The sequence below is a fragment of the Chinchilla lanigera genome, unplaced genomic scaffold (assembly GCF_000276665.1).
Source record: "Chinchilla lanigera isolate Chin_1 unplaced genomic scaffold, ChiLan1.0 scaffold00047, whole genome shotgun sequence".
Classification (NCBI taxonomy): domain Eukaryota; kingdom Metazoa; phylum Chordata; class Mammalia; order Rodentia; family Chinchillidae; genus Chinchilla; species Chinchilla lanigera.
This window is the reverse complement of record NW_004955448.1, coordinates 8815687-8828673: the sequence shown is the minus strand read 5'-3', so window position 1 is coordinate 8828673 and position 12987 is coordinate 8815687. Positions and strand designations below refer to the sequence as shown.

Genomic DNA, 12987 nt, shown 5'->3' with positions numbered 1-12987 from the left:
TTTAAAAATTTATTAGTACACGTAGGAGATGCATAATGAATGCATTCATGGTAGGGAGCTGGTACATGTACATATTAAATCTTAATCCTTTTAGCTTCCGCTTCCCCACCTTTCCCTTTCCTCTCCCTCCATTCCTAGATCTTCTTCTTATCTGCAAAAGGACTACTTCCCTGCATATTTAATACTGTACTTTGGTTGTGGCGATGGTATCATGGGTATATATACAGGTCCAGGCTCATCAAGCTATATAAAGATATACATTTTGGGGGTGTATCAATTATAAATCAATAAAGCAAAAATGTCCCATATTTAGTCACTTTCCCCTGAGAATTCTATTGTGGGAAAATTCTGTTCTAGGGTTAAGCAGAGACATGCAATCCTATTTTGTGTGGAAAACTCCATCTTTCTTTTCTCTTTTTTTCTGCTCACACATGATTTGCCGTCAGTGCTGTTTTTCTTCTTTTTTGTGGTACTGAGGATGGAACCCTGGGCCTTTGTACTGAGCTCTATTTCAGCTCTTTTTTTTTTAATTTTGCGCAGGGTCTCTTTGAGTCACCAAGTTACACAGGCTAAGCTCACACATGTGATCTTCTTGGTTCAGCTTCCCAGAGGGCTTGGATTACAGGTGTATGGCATAAAGCCCAGCTTGTCCTTGGTGTAAAGCCTGCGTATTACACACCTTCACTGGTAGCTTTCTCACCACTCAGCACGTAATGTCCCCTCTCTCTCTGGGTTTCTTTTCTCTATGCTGTCTGTCCCACTCATTAGCCTGTGCCACATCGCATGGGAGGAGCTATTCCTCCCCAGTGTCCTGATTTCCTGCAAAATGTAGATTCCTAAAGGACAAGGACCTTCTAACTCACCGTTCACTGAGTGGACTGAAAATTCAGCTGACTTTGAGAAAAATCCCTTTTTTGGAGGGTGAGGGAGGGTGGTGCTTACTTTACCCAAGTACAAACTTCCTTGGAATCTGTGGAATCAAAAAAGTCATTTTTGCTCAGAGGCATTAAAAACTAGGGTTCCCCCCCCCTTTTTGTTGAATTTAACCACATGTATATCTAATATTTAATCTCTGATTTCTGCTCTAGCCTTTCCCATCCTTCAAACTGTACAAATAAACAGAGGACTTAGAAATAGTTAGTGACCCCTGATAATACACATGGTATCAGAAGGTGTAGAGGAAGCCATTCTGTGCTGACTTTTCGCCACATATCAAGGATTGGTAAAGTACGGCAAGCTTGTGGGAAGAAAAGAGAGGAATGCCTCAGAGTATATTAGAATATTTTCTTCTTCTCCAGGATACTCCAGGCTAGTGGTTGAGGCCCTGGACTTGAGCACATATGTTTGTCTCTCTTTTTAAAAAAAAAAATATTAGCACGTGTTTGCAGAATGTGTGTCTTCCTTGTGTGGAGTTGGTACATGTACAAAACACATCTTAATTCCTTTTTTCATCCCCTTTCCCTCACCTCCCTTCTCCTCCATCTCTTGAAGCCCTTCCCCTCTGAGAAAGAATATCTCCCTACTTCGTATTACATACCTCTTATTTTGCTCTTTATTTATATAATTTGAGCTTCTCATATAAGAGAAATCATGGGATATTTAAGCTTGTGTGTTTGATTTATTTCATTTAACATTATTTCTGAAGGTGTATCCATTTTCCACTTGAGTGATCCTATACCATCCTGACTTAAATTTATTATTCTTTATGGCAGAGTAATACTACATTGTGTGTAAATATCACATTTTATTTATCCATTCGTCTGCTGATAAACATATAGGCTGCTTCCAAGATGTAGCTATTATGAATTGTGCTGCTTTAAATATGGGTATGCCCTTCATACCAAAACTGGAGAAGGACCCAACCAAGAAAGAGAACTATAGGCCAATCTCCCTAAGGAACATAGATGCAAAGATACTCAATAAGATACTGGCAATGCAGCAAATTATCAAGAAGATTGTACACCATGACCAAGCGGGATTCATACCAAGGATGCAGGGATGGTTCAACATACATAAGTCAATAAATGTAATACACTATATTAATAGAGCCAAGGACAAAAATCACATGGCCATCTCAATAGATACAGAAAAAGATTTTGACAAAGCCTAGCATCCATTCATGATAAAAACCTTACAGAAAATAGGAATAGATGGTCTTTGTATTGATCTAATAAAAGCCATCTATGACAAACCAACAGCCAACATCATACTAACTGGACAAAGACTGAAAGCTTTCACTCTAAAATCAGGAACAAGGCAAGGATGTCCACTGTCTCTACTCTTATACAACATAGTCTTGGAAACTTTAGCCAAGCAATTAGACAAGAGAAAGAAATAAAAGGAATAACAATAAGAAAGGAAGAAGTGAAATTATCACTATTTGCAGATGGCATGATATTCTACATAGAAAACCCAAAAACTCTACTAAAAAACTGCTAAAATTAATAAACAAATTCAGCAGTGTAGCCAGAAACAAAGTCAAAACTCAAAAATCAATAGCCTTTCTTTACACAAATAACAAACTCACCTTTCACAACAGCATCCAAAAAAGTGAAATATATAGGAATCAATCTAACAAAGAAAGTAAAAGACTTCTGCACTGAAAACTACAGTACTCTGAAAAAGAACATTGAAGTAGATATCAGAAAATGGAAAGATATTCTTTGTTCTTGGGTTGAAAGAACAAATATAGTGAAAACTGCCATGCTTCCAAAACTGTTATACAGATTTAATGCAATTCCAGTCAAAATTCCAATAGCATATCTCACAGAATTAGAGAAAATAATCTTAAAATTTATTTGGAACCAGAAGAGACCTAGAATAACAAAGGCAATCTTGGGCAACAAAGGCAAGGCAGGGGGCATCACGATCCCTGAGTTGAAATTATACTATAAACTACTACGATAAAAACAGCATAGTACTGGTACAAAAGCAGACCTGAATATCAATGGAATAGATTAGAAGATGCAGAAACACCACCAGACATATTCAGCCATTTTATCTTTAACAAACAGGTCAAACACATACACTAGAAGAAAGATAGTCTCTTTAGTAAATGGTGCTGGAAAAACTGGCTCTGCACATGTTGAAGATTAAAATTGTGCTCATATCTTTCACCACGCAATAAACTAAATTTGAGATGGATCAAAGATCTAAATATTAAGACAGAAGCATAAATCTGCTGCAAGATGGAATAGGTAAAACTCTTGAAGTCACTGATGTAGGCAAAGACTATATGACTAAAACCATGATCACATAGAAACTCTCAGAATCAGCAACTGGGATCTCATCTTGTTAAAAAGCTTTTGCACAGCAAGAGAAACTACCAACAGAGTGAAGAGACAACCCATAGTGTGGGAAAAATGTTTTCCATATGTCCCTCAAAGGTTTACTATCAGGAATGTATAAAGAACTAAAAAAAAAATCAGACCTCCCATATTTAAAGACCTAATCCAAAAATGGGCATCGGAGATGAGTATACACTTTTCAGATGAAGAAATACAAATAGCAAATAAATATATGAAAAAATGTTCAACATCACTGGTCATTCCAGAGATGCAAATTAAAACAACACTGAGATCCCATCTCACCTTAGAAAGAATGGTTATTATCCAGAAATCAACCACACCAAATGCTGGAGGAGCTGTGGGGAAAAAGGAACTCTTCTCCACTGTTGGTGAGAGTGTAGACTGGTGCACCCACTGTGGAAATCATTGTGGCGATTCCTCAAAAAACTAGGATTGGAGATCCCATTTGACCCAGCTATCTCCCTTCTGGGTATCTGATATCTGTGCACCCATGTTTATAGCAGCACCATTTGTAATAGCTATATCTTAGAAACAATCAAAATGCCAATCAACTGAGGAATGAATAAAAAAGATATGGTCTTTTATATAATGGAGTATTACTCAACCATAAAGAAGGGTAAACTGAAGACTTTTATAGGTAAGTAGATGTAACTTGAGACCATACTCATAAATGAAATAAACCAAATGCAAATGAGTAAACATTGTATTGTCTCCCTAGTATAAGAAGCTGAAAGAGTGAATGCGATCCAAAATGTACCACAGGTATTGTAAAATGGGAGGAAACTTCAAAAGGAAAGAAACTGGCTTCTTTTCTGGAGTGGAAAAAAGAAGGAAAGGAAAATTAAAAGGAAAAAATATAAATATATACACACAGACAAAAGATAGTTAACATAGTTACACTACTAATTTCTCTCAGTTCATTGAAAAGATAGGTTTGTGCTAATATTGTTTAGACAATTAAATGCTTATAACTAATTTAAAGTAACTAATTTAAAGATAACAATATGCAATGTGTTAACCATTGTTACCCTCTTATCATATTATTTTGAGATTTTGTTTCTTTGTTTTATTGTTTTTGTTTCTTTTTCTTTAAAATAAAAATTAAAAAAAATCACCAATAGAGTAAAAAGAAAACCCATGAATTGGGAAAAAATTTTAGCCAAGCGTCCCTCAGACAAAGGACTTCTATCTAGAACATATAAAAAATTAAAAAATCAGAACCCCAAAATTCAAAGACCCAATCCAAAAATGGATATCTGAGATGAATACACACTTCTCAGATGAAGAAATACAAATGACAAATAATATATGAAAAAATGTTCAACATCATTGGTCATTTAAGAGATGTAAATCAAAACAACACTGAGATCCCATCTTACCCCAGAAAGAATGGCTATGATAAATATGGGTATGTATATATTGCTGTAATACAGTGTCTTTAAGACTTTTGGGATGATACCTAGAAGAGGGATAGCTGGGTGAAATGGAATTTCTAGTTTTAGTTTTTTGAGAAGCCTCTATGCTGATTTCCATAGTAGTTGTACTAGTTTACATTCCCACTAACAATGTAAAAGGCTTTCTTTTTCCTTGCAGCCTTGCCAGCATTTGATATTCTGTTATTTCTTGATGATGAGCATTATTTCTGGAGTAACATGGAATCTCAGTATTGTTTTAGTATGCATTACTCTGATGGCCAGAGATGTTGAGCTTTTTATCCTATATTTAATGGCCATTTGTAAATCTTTTGTGAAGTGTTTTTTCTTTCCTTGCTCATTGTTTGATTGTCTTTTATTTTGGGGGGGGTATCATTGTTTTGAATTCTTTATATATTCTAGATATTAGTCTGAGGAATAACTGGCAAAACTTTTTCCCCATTCCATAGGTTATCTTTTCACTGTGTTAGTTATTTGTTTTTAAATAAGCTTTTGAAATTCCATGGGATCCCATTTTTTTTTTTTTTCTGGTACCGGGAATCAAACTCACGACCTTGTGCTTGCCGGGCAGGCACTGTGCTGCTGAGCTAAGTCCCCAGCCCCTGAGATCCCATTTGTTGATTCTTGGTACTATTTCCTGTGTAATGGGCATTCTGTTCAAGAAGTTCTTTTTTTTTTTTTTTTTTTTTCTTTTTGAGACAGGGTCTAGTGATGCAGTTCAGGCTGGCCTTGAGCTCACTTTGTAGCCCAGGCTGGTCTAGAACTCACAACAATCCTCCTGCGTCAGCCTCCCTAGTGCTGGGATTACAGGCATGTGCTACCATGCCCGACCAGGAAGTTCTTGCCTACACAAACGACTTTAAGAGTATTATCTATTGTATCTTCCAGTGGGTTAAGTGTTTCTGTTTTAATATTTAATTCTTTGATCCATTTTGATTTTAATATATTACATGATGAGAAGTATGGGTCTAGATTAAATCTTCTGCATATGGATAGTCAGTTGACCCAACACCATTTTTAGAGAGGGTATCTTTCATCCAGTGTATGTTTTTGGCTTGTTTGTCAAAGATCAAACAGCTGAATGTGCTGGGGTTGTGTCTGCATCCTCTGTTATTTCTCATTGATTCTTATGTCTGTCTTTGTGCCAATATCATAGTGTTTGTATCATTAGTTTTGTCATATAATTTTAAGTCAGGGATTATGATGCCTCCTATTTTGCTCATGTTACTCAGGATTGCTTTTACTATTTCGGGTATCTTCTCGTTCCATATGGATTTTAGCATCGTTTTCTCCAGTTTTGTGAGGAATGTTGTTGACGTTTTGAGTGGGATTGTGTTAAATCTGTACATCAATTTAGGAAATATTGCCATTTTGACTATGTTGATTTGGCCTATCCAGGAAGAGGGGTGATCTTTCCATTTTCTAATGTCCTCTTCAGTTTCCTTTTCAGACTGTTGTAGTTCTCACTTCCTTAGTTAAGTTAATTCCTAACTATTTTTCTTGGTGCTTTTATGAATGCTATTTTTTACTAATTTCTTTCTTGGTCGGTTCATTATTATTTTATAGGAACACTTGATTTTGTGCATCAATTTTGTGTTCTGCTACATAACTGAATCTGGTTATTAATTCTAAGTGTCCTTCAGTGAATTTGTTTGATTTTCTGTGTAGAAGAACATGTTGTCTGCAAACAATGATAATTTGACTTCTTCCTTTACTATTCATATCCATTTTATTTTTTTTTCTTGCCTAATTGCTCTTGCTAATATTTCATGGACTATGTTGAACAGGGTGGTAGACAAAGTGATAGTGGACATCCTTGTCTTGCACTTGATTTTAAAGGGAAAGTTTTCAGTTTTTATCCATTTAGTATGCTTTGGCAATAGTTTTTCCATAAATGACTCTTGTCAGATTGAGATAAAGTCCTTTAAACCTATTTTCTTCAGGTTTCTTTTTGTTACCATGAAAGACATTGGAATTTATCAAAGGCTTTTTCTGCATCTATTGAGAAAATATGTGATTTTGGTCCTGCTTCTGTTTATGTGATATACATATTGCACATTTTTATTTGCATATGTTGAGCCATCCTTGCATCCCTGTGATGAAGACTATTTGGTTGTGTTATATGTTCTTCATTGCATTCTGTTTGCCAATGTATTTTTGAGGATTTTTGCATCTATATTTATTAAGGATGTTGGTGTATAGTTCTCTTTTTTTGATGGAATCCTTGTCTGGTTTTGGAGTCAGGGTAATGTTAGCTTCCAGGAATGTCTTTGGGAGGACACTTTCCTTTTCAGCTTTATTAAATTTTGGAGAGTATTAGTGTTAGATTTGCCTGAAATTTTTGTAGACTTCAGCAGCGAAACCATTCAGACCCAGGATTTTCTTAGTTGATAGTTTTTTTTTTTTTTTAAATTTACTGCTTCAATTTCATTGCCTATTATTGGATTATTTAGGGTTTTTGAATCTTCTTGGCTCAGTTTTGCTATTTCATGTGGATCTAGAAATCTATCCATGTCTTCTGAATTTTCCAATTTATTGGTATATAGGTTTGTGTAGGAGTTGCTAATAATATTTTTTATGTTGGCAGTGTCTTGGGATTTCACATTTTTCATTTCTAATTGCATTGATTTGGGTCTTTTTATTCCTGCTTTGGTTAAATTGCTAAGGGTTTTTCTATTTTTAGTTTCTTGAAGAGCCAACTCTTCAATTCACTGATTCTTTGTACTGAACAAATAATCATGAAGGATGATTAATATGGTGAAGATGCGACACTCTAAGGGGTACTAGAAAGAATGGGGATGAGCTAAGCTGTCAGGTGGACAAGTATAGAGCTAATGTCATTTTCCCATTAGGAAACATGCATATTTCCTAACTGCCAGAAGGAGAATGTCAGCTGTCCACCTGTGTCTAGTGGGCAGGGGTCTGCTGCATATCAACACTTTTGCTATAGAGCAAACTTAGTGGCAAGTGAGCTTTGTTTTTAAATCACTGTATCACTGTTATAAATTGTCTAATATTAAGATATGGTGTCCATGCACATGAGTGTGTGGTGCTGGAGATCAAACCCAGGGCAATGCACGTGCTAGGCAAGCACTTTACTACCGAGCTATACCCTCAGCCCTAATATAAACAATATAAATATAGATATAAATAATATAAATATAAATAAATGTACATATATATATATAATTATGGAATAAGTAACTCAAGTTATACCTCAGGACCTTGGATGATAGCCTGATAAGCCTGGTTCTCCATCACAATGCTCCACACTGCATCTATATGCAAACAAATACCTCTAACAACTATCCTGCTGAGCATATACTGTGTGTTAGGCATTTCTCTAGAATTTCACAAGCATTATGCTAATTGAATACGCACCACAACCCAGTGAGGGGATTGCTATCAATGGTCCTCTTGTGTAGTTGGGGATCCTGAAGTCTAGAGAGATTAAGTAATGCATTGAAGGATGCCTACCTAGTAATTGATGGAGCTGGGAATTAAATTCATGCTTTGAGACTTTAATAAACCTCGGTGTGCTTTATCATTGCATAGTACAGTGCCAAATGCTAGTGGCAAATGAAGGGGGAACCTGTATCGGTTTCCACAGATACCTATCAGAATAAAAACTAAGATCAAATTCTATGAGTCTGGGATGGGAAACCAACGACTCTCACACTAAATAAATAAAACAGAAGAAAGAGAGGAGGATGCTTAGGAACTTCAGTCTTGGCAGTATCAGAAGAAAGTTCAGTATCAATGAATTGGTGTATTTTCTTTTACATCAATATGGCATTATTACCACATATGTTGGAAAGGATAGAGTTTTAGCAGAGTGACCCTCAATGAATCGAGCCTTCCTGGGTCAGTCATTTTGGTATGGAATCTTGAACTTTTCTCATCATGAAGTATAATGTATTTCTCTGCTCCTTTGAATCTGGGTTGATTAATAGATTGTGGGAGAAGAGATGTGAGGAGTCCAAAGTCCAGGCCTTAGGAAGCCTTGTGTTATCTGCTCCTACCATCTCGTCACCCTGAGATAACCATCCTGTGAAGTATATTTTAGCTTATTAGAGACTGAAAGGCATATATTGGAGGAATAGTTTGGAATAGACTGAAATCTCTGCTAAGAGCTGGTACCAGCTTCCAGGTATGCAAATGGGGGCACTTTGGAACCTCTCATCTCAGTGAAACCATTGGGTAAGTGACAGTGGCCTCGTGAATGATCCCAGGCAAGATCAGTTGAAGAACTGCCCCAACCACTAACTCACAAAATTGTGAATACCAACTAATCATTGTGGTGTTAAATGATTCTGTTTTGCGTGGTTTGTTAGGTAACAAGAGACAACAGGCAGTTGTGGTAATTCTAATAATACCTAAATTATGTGCCATACTGCAGCCAGTTTCATTAAAGCTTGGTGAGGTATGCCAACTTGAATGGTGACTGGCCTAGTGCCACACAGCTAGAAAGTAGTGGGGCTGATATCGGGAATCTAGATCTTGACACTTGTCTAGCATGAACTCCAATGCTCCTTATTTTCTTTGGTTAATAGAAAAAACAATGTTGGTTCATCTGAAAGTTGACTTCATTATGCACTTAATAGATTTTGGTGACAGACATTACCTACAACTATTATTTAAAGGTCTCAAGAAGATGCACTGGAAGCCATGTATGCAGTGTCTCAAAAGCATGAATCTTCACAGATATGAAGACAGATATAGCTCTTTCTTTTTTACATATGGTTTGATGCCTAAGTTCGTTTCTTACACAGAATAGATTTCCCACTAATACACAATGATTAGGAAGTTACTTCTTCCATTGAAAGTTTCTTGAAGTATTAAAAATAAATTTCATTTTGAAAGACCAAGACAAACCACACTAATCATTTGAAAATGTTGTCGAACATTTCTGGAGTATTATCTTGCAACACCAGAGGGGAGCTTGTTTTAAAAACAAAGGAAAAGCAGAACAAAACAAAACAAAACAAAACTGAAATCATCTCCAGAGATAGAAACTTCAATTTGGAATCAATGCAGCACTCAGTCCTGGCTGTCATTAAACTCTGGACTTTTGTCTTTTTGGTTTTAAACATTTTATGCCATGAAATTTGACATTTTTTTGTTGTTGTTGTTAGAAAGATAAGCTGTCATTTTCCTTGAAAATCATAAAACAATTGGCAGAAAGTACAAGGAAAGTTTTCTCAAGTTGCACCCCATTCCTAAATGGGAAGGATAAAAGGGAAAAAGGAAGGATGAAATTGATGCCCACCCCCATCTCTGGTCAGGTTATTTGTTGTTACATTTGTAACAGGGTGGATATTTCTTCTGGAAGATGGAAGTGATTTGTAGAACTGTTTGTGATTAACTTAAGCATCTATGTGTGTGCCAGAACACTTGTTTGATGTGAACAAGTAGGCATTGGATTTAACTAGAAAGTGACACAAAATCAATAAAAAAAGGAAATAGTGATAATTTTATAAGCTAGCTTTTCACTAGAAGTGAACAGCACTATAGTATTGGCTGACAGAACTACTTGCAATAATTTTGAACACTTAAACATTTATATATTCTCTCATTTTATCGAAGTTGTATGACTGCCTTTTCTTGGCAATTCAAAACGGCATTTGGTATGTAAAGCCAATTATTTAAACATGCCTTAGATATTGCATAACATATAACATTAAAGGGACCATAATATGATTTTCCAGTCTTCAAAAAAGCTACTTAAATTTTTTTGCATCTTGCTGCATTTACGGAAGTGAAAAAAAGATACAAACATTAGCTTCCTCATCCCCTTTATTAAGTGAGTGTGGAAAACACGAAGATTTTCAAAAAAATGTCCAATGTCTATTTGTTTCTAATTTTCCTTCTGTTAATGTCACTGTAAATTTCAATGTCATACTCCTGCACGTCGCTGCCCCTAATCTGACAGTGTCAGAGGATCTATCTTCATTTTCTCACTCGTTTCATAATCTAATCCTCAGCTCTAACATGCAATTAGTGCCCTCTTCGCCCCCTGCATACCAAGCAGGCCGCTGCTACAGCTTTCCTTGTGCAATCCGTTTAGTGAGGCTGTCCGTAATGAATATGTACATTTAGAAGACCTCAGCACAGAGGGTCACAGGCAATCAACTTTGAATTCAATTATGCAAGTCAAGGTTAATGACTCGCTGCAGTGGTCAGAGGCATTCAGAATCCTGCAGATTAAATCAGCCTGTCAGAGCTGACAATGTAGAAAGGACGGAATTACTTGTGTGAGAAACAGGGATTCGTGCAAAGATAAAATGGTGTCAGTTCTCAACGAAGATTACATGGAGTTCTCTGTAGCAAATCAGATTGTAAATCTCCTCTGGCCCTGCATTATGATTAGTCTACATAAAGACGTTTCTAGATTGTAAACGGAGCCACTAATAGGACCTCCCGAACTCCTTCTTCACTAGGTAACTCTGTTTTTTGAAATCCCATCATTTATATCTTCTGATTGTACAGCATGAAAAATGAAATTACTATTTTTAGTTACATTCATAGAGTGTGTCCTGTGTGAACTTTTATAAGAAAGCCAAATTTTAAGTAGTAGAATAAATTTAAAAAAATGTTTTGCCGGTTATTTAATGCTACATTTCCCCTTGGTTTTCTTTGAAGCCCTTGTCTTAAAATATAGACCACAGCTAGCTCAGAAGAAAAAATCAGAAATAGGTTAAAAATAGTGTTGATCATAGAAGCAGGGATCATATTATTTAAGATAAATGTAGTTGATATATGTGAATTTAAAAAGTTTACTCCGATTACTTTGCAAAATAAATGAATATACATGTGTTGGAATTTCCTCAAGAGATTACACAGTTCTCTCATGAGCTGGAGGTGCGTGTGTTCCCCAAGTTCATGTGGGAGAGAAGCTTTCCTTTTCCTTTCTGCTCTCTCTAGAGCAGAGCTCATGGTTTAGACTTATTTCTCAGTGCAGGCTCTCTGACCCATGAATAATCATCAGTGCATTTCTTGCATATTAAAAAGAGGATGTGTACAGTTGTATAGACCCTTAAATGACAGATATGTTCTTTAAAAACCATGCATTGTTAAGACTGTGGGGATTTTTCATAGTATGTCAAATTCCATGAGAAGTTATTCTACACTCTCATTTTCCCCTCCTTGCCTTCTTCCCTGTTCATCTTTCCCTGTGTTTGTTGAGCACATAAGAAGTGTCAATGTAGGATCAAGATCTTACTTCAATGTTAATGTAAGGAGCTCACAGAGAGGAGAGGGAAGAAAGGAATAAGCAGCTCTTTGGGTAGTCTGACCTGATGGGTGCTGCAGGGGAGAAATGTGTTCTATGCTGGGCCCTAAGGAGGAGGTCATGGACTCCGCCTGCGTGTGTGCATGCCAGGGCACACACAAATAGTTTGTTAGGAGGAGGACTTCACAGAGAAGTTATTATGCTTTATATCTAGATGTCCCCTGTAAGCCTCATGTGCTTGTAGGCTGGGCTTTCAGAAGGTGAGTCGATTATGGGAGCAGTATAGCTGACTTACTGCGAAGAGGCAGAGTTTAGTTATAGGAGATGGGTCACCGGGGGTATGGTATAGGAAGGTTCATCTCCCTCCCTCGCTCCTCCTTTCTCTCTGGCTTCCTGCCCACAGTGATGAGGGGAGCTTTCTCTGGAGCATGTGCTTCTGCCGTGCTCTTGCACTACAGCCAGCTGACTATGGACTGAAAGCATGAACCAAAACAAACCTTTCAAAAAAATTGAAGCATTAGCTGTTCCTTTCAATAAACCGACAGACATCGGCAGTACCGTTCTCCCAGCTCTCCTGGTATATGCATACGTTTTTCACCTTCCTTCTTTCTTTCTTTTTTCTTTTCTCTCACCGCAGTTGTTCTTTCCCTTTAAACAATTTCTCTCCTTTTCACAATATCTATTGTACCTTTTGGGCTTTATTTACTCTTCCAAGTCCTTACTGAACAACTGATTTGAAGCCAACAATATGCAATATAACAACCACTGTTGAATTCCTACCATCTTGATTAGTGGAACTCTGTATTATTTCTAATTTTTTAAATTATTTTTTATTCTCTTTAATTGTTTGATCAATTTGCATTCTTACACGTGGTGGTCTGAGCAACTTTGTTGAAAACAACAATATGTAATATAACAAACATTGTTAATTTCCTATCAACTTGTTTTGAAATTCTGTATCATTTTTATTGTTTTTGTGTTGTTTTGTTGTGATCTTTGTTGCTGTTTTGTTTTC

At 36.5% G+C, this 12987-nt stretch overlaps 1 long non-coding RNA gene across 1 annotated transcript in view; it reads left to right on the top strand.

The window, feature by feature from the left end:
* Positions 1 to 12987, top strand: part of LOC102024625 — a 62914-nt gene that overhangs the window by 35287 nt on the left and 14640 nt on the right. The gene's annotated exons all lie outside the window — the stretch shown is intronic.